General features: G+C 44.7%; 1 pseudogene; it reads left to right on the forward strand.

Annotated features, from left to right (window-relative positions):
- Window positions 1–3,624: 3,624 nt before the first annotated feature.
- On the forward strand, window positions 3,625–6,542 carry LOC143473440 (uncharacterized; annotated as a pseudogene).
- The last annotated feature ends 997 nt before the right edge of the window (window positions 6,543–7,539 follow it).

The following is a 7,539-nucleotide window of genomic DNA, read 5'->3' on the forward strand; positions in this document are numbered from 1 at the left end:
CTCTTACAGAGCATTGCCATTGCTTTTAAATATGATGTCCATGAGTCTATTTCTCTAAATGTATTGTCAGTTGTGTTTATGAGAATTGTCTTGTTTTAGTTTTCTTTTTCCTTAGTGTATGTTGCATGTTTTAGTTTCATTCATATTTTATTTCTTTATTTGATTTTGTAGTTTGATTTTTGTCTTCAGTCCTCTTGCAGTTTTGTCCTGTGTCTTTGTATTTTTATTTTAAATGTTTAACTTGCTGCCTGCCACTCTTGGCCAGGACTCCCTGGAAGAAGAGCCATTGTGGCTCAATGGGATTTTTTCCTGGTTAAACAAGGGTTAAATAAAATAAATAAATAAAAATAAAATTTACAGTCACTCTTAGGAGATGAGAGAGAGAAGGGGACTAAGCCTACTATAGCCCTCTGCTCTTCACTGGGTATTGTGTCCTCACCAGTACCCAGTGTTCTATCCTGGGCATTGTGACCTCACCAGAACCCAGTGTTCTATGCAGGGCATTGTGACCTCACCAGTACCCAGTGTTCTTCACTGGGGATTGTGACCTCACCAGTACCCAGTGTTCTCTGCTGGGCATTGTGACCTCACCAGTACCCAGTGTTCTCCACTGGGAATTGTGACCTCACCAGTACACAGTGTTCTCTGCTGGGCATTGTGACCTCACCAGTACCCAGTGCGCTCCGCTGGGCATTATGACCTCAGCCAAAAAACATAGCCAAAGTTACCCCTACTTGCTCTTATGATAATCTTCACTAGGCTAATGAAGTGTCACCTGCTAGACTTTAGCCTTCAAGACATAAATGGGGCTAAAATACCCAAAAGACTCAATACGTTTCAGTACACTGTAGAATGTTACGATATAATCTATCTAAAATTATTAAAGAAGTGTTTGGTATATCCTGAAACTCAATGAAATCACCACAAGTAGTCAAATGAAAAAGAAGAAGTTGTATAGACGCTGGCGGTTCAAGTGACTGGGTCTCACTGAACTTCATGACAACCCTGAGCTTCCCATTTACATTCATTTCTCTAAAATATAAAAACTGACATTTATTTCATTCGTTGATATACCCTCAATGGTTCACACACATAATGTTACCAGCTCATCTGAACAACAGGACAGTAGGCAAGGAATTAAAAAGAAAACATTAAGAAAAGAATCTCGTTTTCTTCCTTTCAAATGTATTTGATCAACCAATATGTGCTTTTGGTGTCCAAAACTTTGCTTTAGTGTTGGAGTTATCTTCTGCACTGTGGTAACGCAGCTAAAGTAGTTAATAAGTGATGTCATGTCCATGAATCTGCATCAGGACGTGGCTGATAAAGTACACTTGTAGCTTTTGATTCAAGAAGAAGAAAAAAAACAAACAAACAAAAAACCAAACCTTGTAATGAGTATCCATGAGTTCATTAGCATTTTCATCACGAACATATTCAATGACTAACAAAAACCAAAACATCCATTTAGCTTAAAAGTAACCTTTGACCCCTCTTGTTCTCCCTGGACTCCACTTTTTGACCAGCTTAACTGAAACTTAAGCAGTTTTTAAGGTAATTTATTATGAAAAGATATTTAAAAACAATATTAACTCTACTAAATAAATAATCAAGTCAACTTTCTTCATTTTGTAAGCCATTATGAATAAAAAACATGATTGAAACATGATTGAAAACTTAAATTACAGTGTGACATCTATAGGCTGTTTATATAGCTGTATGTGGGTCAGTGACAAATAAGGGTTGGTATGACATCCAAATCACAAATATGCTTTAAACATGTTAAAACAACATGCTTTCTGTTGGTGCCATAGCATTTTATATGACATTTCCACCATTTTTAACCAATTAAAGAATCACAGCCACAAAAGCATGACAAGTTGTAACGCAGCTCGCGCTGCGGAGCGAGAGGACGGACACAATTGCTGAGAAGAGCGAGATTTATTACAGGGAATACCATCATCGTCGTCAGAGAAACAGTCCGGGGTCATAACGGGAGGGCAGTCAGAGTAACACAGGTACACGGGCATACTGAACACGACGGGGGAAACACAGCGCAAACTTACAAGCAAGATAAACAGAGAACAGCCAAACATCCAAAACAACCGACGAGGGACAAGGGACACTCAGGGACTATATATACAGGACTTTAAACAGGGAACAGGTGCGGGCAATGACACGGGGGTGTGGTAACAAACGAGGAATCACGGAGACAAACGAGCAGGGCGGGATAAACAGGCGAGGAACACAGACACAAGGGAACCCGGAGTGACAGCTAGGAGAGGGGGCGTTGCCATACGTGACACAAGTATTACATAATTCAGCCTTCTAGAAGTTATGTAAGTGTACTGATGAAAATAAGTGATTTATTATTAAATATCATTTAAAATTATATTTAAAATATTATATTTCTAAACTAAGATAATTTTGTTTTTTGATGTACTGAGCAAGTCAATATGCCATAGACATTAATAACAGACAATAATCTTTTCTCTCTAAGCCCTCAATGTAGAACCTTTGCTTACTATAATGAACTATTCTCTGAGCCTGGGCTACATTCCCAGTTCATTTAAACTTGCAGCTTGCCGGTGGATGTGCTGATGCTGGGGTTGGATGTGCCATTGCCACAAGAGGATGTGCTGATGCTCCTACCTGAGGCTCACCATCTGCACTGAAGGGACTGTGACTACTTGGCCAGGGAACATGAACCTTAACTATAATTGTAGAACCACCTTTTGTCCACAAATATGGACTTGTGCTAATGGGTCATCCAATTGAGGATGGGTTACCTTTTGAGTCTTGGTCCTCCCGAGGTTTCTTCCTAATCCCCACCATCATAGGGAGTTTTTCCTTGCCACTGTCGCCTTTGGCTTGCTCATTAGGGATCTGGAACCATACGATTGTAAAGCTGCTTTGTGACAACATGTGTTGTAAAAAGTGCTATATAAATAAATTTGACTTTGACTTTTACTTAAATTTCATTTTTACAGTATAGTACAGTGCCGAAATCATATTCATAGTAACTTTTTTGTGCAATATTACATTTCTATGAGAAACATTGGTTAAGCCAATTGACATTTAATGGTTACACTAACTGACTGCAAGCAAACAACAAGCAATTAAAGTTGAATAAAAAGTCATGAAGTTAAATGATGTACAGTTTTATCTCAGTTTATTTCATTTATCACATCATGATTTACACTGGTATCACAACTAGTGCATTTCTCAAAACAGTTAGTGCAAACAGCAAAACTCAATGAAATACCTGCAAAAGCAGATACTTCACTCAAAATTATTTGTTTTTGCCCCAAAAGCAAATATTTAGGTCAGTCAATTTGCCTGAAGGGAGGTCAGGTGAAGCAACACACAGGTGCTGTGACCGGCATTTTAGATAAGGTGCTGGTCACAGTCCCTGGTCAGACGGAGGAGGAGCCAGGCCCGGAGCATCCCCACAGTGCCCGGAACCTCCGAGCTGCACCAGTCCCCCTTCAGAATGGAAATCCAGATGTACGTCGGGTCAAGTGGCCTGCCGCCAACAACAAGGAATGGCTTCAGCTGGACACAGACATAGACAAGATCTTGGAAACAACAGCAAAGGGCAACGTTGACCACAAACTCCAGGCTATGTGCACCCTCATAATAACCATTGGAGCCGAACGTTTCGGGGTGTCAGAGAGGCCCGGAAATAGACAGCCAGCAAAACTCAACCGGCGAGAGTTCCAGATCAGTCAGCTGAGGCAGGAACTAAAGACGCTAAAACGCCAGTACACAACAGCAAAGGAGGAGGAGAGAGATGCCTTGTCTGAGCTTAGACAGATTCTGAGAAGAAAGCTCGTCACACTCAGGAGAGCTGAATGGCATAGAAAGAAGGGAAAGGAGAGGGCCAAGAAGCCCTATAATTATTATTATTAGATTATAACCAATCCGATCACCTTCACCAAGCAACTTCTGGGGCAAAAGAAAAGCGGCAACCTGACTTGTCCTGTGGAGGAGATCAACCAGCACCTCAACATTACGTTTGGCGATCCCTTAAGCGAACAAGTTCTTGGCCCATGCAGGGCTCTGGTAGAGCCCCCAGAGCCCACGGTACAGTTTAACATCACAGAGCCCACCCTGAAAGAGGTAAAAAAAACAGTGATGGCCGCAAGATCAAGTGGAGTCCCATACAGAGTCTACAAAGCAGTGTCCCAATCTCCTTGTTCGACTCTGGAAAATCATGAAGGTTATCTGGCGGAGGGGAAAGGTAGCCACTCAATGGAGGTCACCAGAGGGAGTTTGGATACCAAAGGAAGAAGAGGCAAGTAACATCGAGCAGTTCCGAATCATCTCGCTGCTATGTGTCGAAGGGAAGATTTTTTTCAAGATAGTGTCCCAGCGGCTCACAGACTTCCTCTTGAGGAATGGCTACATAGACACCTCAGTTCAGAAGGTCGGAGTCCCAGGTGTTCCGGGATGCCTAGAGCACATAGGGGTGGTATTGCAGTTGATTCGTGAGGCAAGGGAGAGCAGAGGGGATTTGGCAACACTCTGGCTGGACCTCATGAATGCCTATGGATCAATTCCCCACAAGCTTGTTGAAACAGCACTGGCAAAACACCATGTCCCAGTGAGAATTACCAACCTCATCTTGGACTATTATAACAACTTCCAGCTGAGGGTAACATCAGGATCACAAACATCTGCCTGGCAACGCCTGGAGAAGGGTATTATAACAGGCTGCACTATATCAGTGCCACTCTTCTCCTTGGCAATGAACATGATCGTCAAATCAGCTGAGGTGGAATGTAGGGGCCCTTTGTCGAGAACTGGCACTTGGCAGCCCCCCATAAGAGCGTTTATGGACGACCTAACAGTGACGGCAACCTCTGTTCCTGGCTGCAGATGGCTACTCCAGGGGCTGGAGCGGCTCATCTCATGGGCGAGAATGAGTTTCAAGCCCGCCAAGTCCAGGTCTCTGGTCCTGAAGAAAGGCAGAGTGGCTGACCGGTATCGCTTTGCCATAGGAGGGACCTCAATTCCAACAGTGACAGAAAAACCAGTCAAAAGTCTGGGCAGTTTTCAACAGCTCCATGAGGGACTTCGAGGCACTCCAGCAAACCAAGGCAGAACTGACATCATGGCTCACAGCAATAGACAAGTCCGGGCTACCAGGAAAATTCAAAGCCTGGATGTACCAGCACAGAGTCCTGCCAAGACTCCTTTGGCCCCTGCTTGTCTACGAGGTGCCCATGTCAACGGTGGAAATGCTAGAACGCAACATCAGTCAGTTTCTCCGGAGGTGGCTTGGGCTTCCTCGATCCCTCAACAGCATCGCTCTGTATGGCCATTCCACCATGCTGCAGCTTCCAATCAGTGGCATAGTGGAGGAGTTCAAGGTCACACGTGCTAGGGAGCTCATGATGTACCGGGACTCCACAGACAGAAAAGTCGCCACAGCAGGAATCCAAGTGAAAACTGGGAGGAAATGGAAGGCACAAGAAGCTGTTGACAGAGCAGAGGCAAGGCTACAGCACAACATCTTAGTGGGCCGTGCAGGTCTTGGCTGTTTCCCCAAGCCCCGCTATGACAAAGCCAGAGGAAGGGAGAAGTGGCAAATGGTACAGAACGAGATAAGGGCGGAGGTGGAGGAAGACCGGCGAGTCAAGATGGTGGCTATGCATCAGCAAAGCGCCTGGACAAGGTGGGAGCACGCTGAGCAGCGGAAAGTAACCTGGCCAGAGCTCTGGAGACTCGAACCCCTGCACATCAAGTTCCTTATCCAGTCTGTGTATGACGTCCTCCCTAGTCCAACCAACCTGAAGTGCTGGGGCTTAGCAGACACTGCGGCATGTCAGCTGTGCCAGAAAAGAGCCACCCTCGAGCACATCCTCAGTTGCTGCCCGAAGGCCTTGGGGGAGGGGCGGTACCGCTAGCGTCATGACCAGGTACTCAGGGCCCTGGCTGATATGCTCAGCTTAGCAATCTCTAACTGCAGGTATCAGCACACTCCCAAGCATACCATCACCTTTGTCAGAGCTGGGGAGAAGGCTCAACATCAGACAGGTTCCTCTGGAGGGCTTCTCACCACGGCACGGGATTGGAAGATCAAAGTTGACCTGGGAAGACAGCTTAAGTTCCCAGAATACATCACAGCCACTGCTCTTTGACCAGACATGGTATTAATATCAGAGTCTACAAAGCAAGTGGTGCTGGTCGAACTCACTGTTCCCTGGGAAGACCGATTGGAAGAGGCAAACGAACGCAAGAGGGCCAAGTATGCTGAGCTAGTGTCTGAGTGCCGGAGTAAAGGATGGAAAGCCCGATGTAAACCAAAATGGGTGGGGTGCCGGGGCTTTGCTGGCCAGTCATTACCCCACACCCTAAAAATCCCTGGAATAAAAGGTCAGCTGTGCAGGCGAGCCATCAGAAACAGCATTGAGGCTGCGGAGAAAGCCTCAAGATGGCTATGGATCCGGAGGGGGGATCCGTGGAGTAGCGGGCCACTTGGACACAAGTTGGGGGCTGATCACCCCCGACTGGGTCGCCCGAGCGAGGGTGTTTGATGATCAAAGACCCGAAACACCCCATGACTTTGGGTTCATCACTGATGATGTGTCCAAGTAGCACCTAAAAGTGTATGTAAGAACTGTCAGTGCCATCAGAGTATCTAGTCTGTGTGTCATTGCCTATGAACAAGGCAGTCAAAATACTTAGTCATGTTGTCAGTGCAACTTTAAGTCACAGTCAGTGCAGACTGTAGTGCAGTACACTGTCAGTGCAGATTTCAAGAATGCTGCACATTCTGTGGTATATCAAATACATGTTACACACATACAAACTTTACAAACTTACACAGAACACAAAGTTACACATGACTGAATGTGGGAGACTGATAGCAAGAAATTGGACTGGAATGAAATTTGTACAGCAATATTGTTTGCACTGCAATTTGTTGACAAAAACAAATCTGAAAACAAATTCAGAAAATACAGACAACTGACTGGAAAAACTGCAAAATTAGAAACTTACTCTACACATTCAAAACAACCTGAGCACATACAGCCTCCTCTTGTTGAGGTGTGAAAATGGAACCTCTGACCCCCCCCCATGAGCTACTCTTGATATCGTATATGGTACAAAATGCAAAACAAAAAATTAAAAACAGTAACATGTAAGAATTTATGTCAATGTGCAGCATTTCAACAGGGAGCACATTTCTGAATTACAGTAAATACGTGTTTTCTCTATGAAATTGAATCTATGAATATGAACGATTGAAGACACAGTTGTTCTTACATGCAAAACATGGTCCACAAATGTTGCCCGTATTTCACTGTTTTGGCCCTTCCGCCTTAGTTCACAGTCTTACCCCTCTACACCTCACAGTCTTACCCCTCTACACCTCACAGTCTTACCCCTCTACACCTCACAGTCTTACCCCTCTACACCACACAGTCTTACCCCTCTACACCTCACAGTCTTACCCCTCTACAGCACATAGTCATACGCCTCTTATTGGCTGTTCACCCTGTACATGGCCTTGTCTTTCCATTATGAGAC

Source organism: Brachyhypopomus gauderio, chromosome 13 (genome assembly GCF_052324685.1).
Source record: "Brachyhypopomus gauderio isolate BG-103 chromosome 13, BGAUD_0.2, whole genome shotgun sequence".
Lineage (NCBI taxonomy): Eukaryota > Metazoa > Chordata > Actinopteri > Gymnotiformes > Hypopomidae > Brachyhypopomus > Brachyhypopomus gauderio.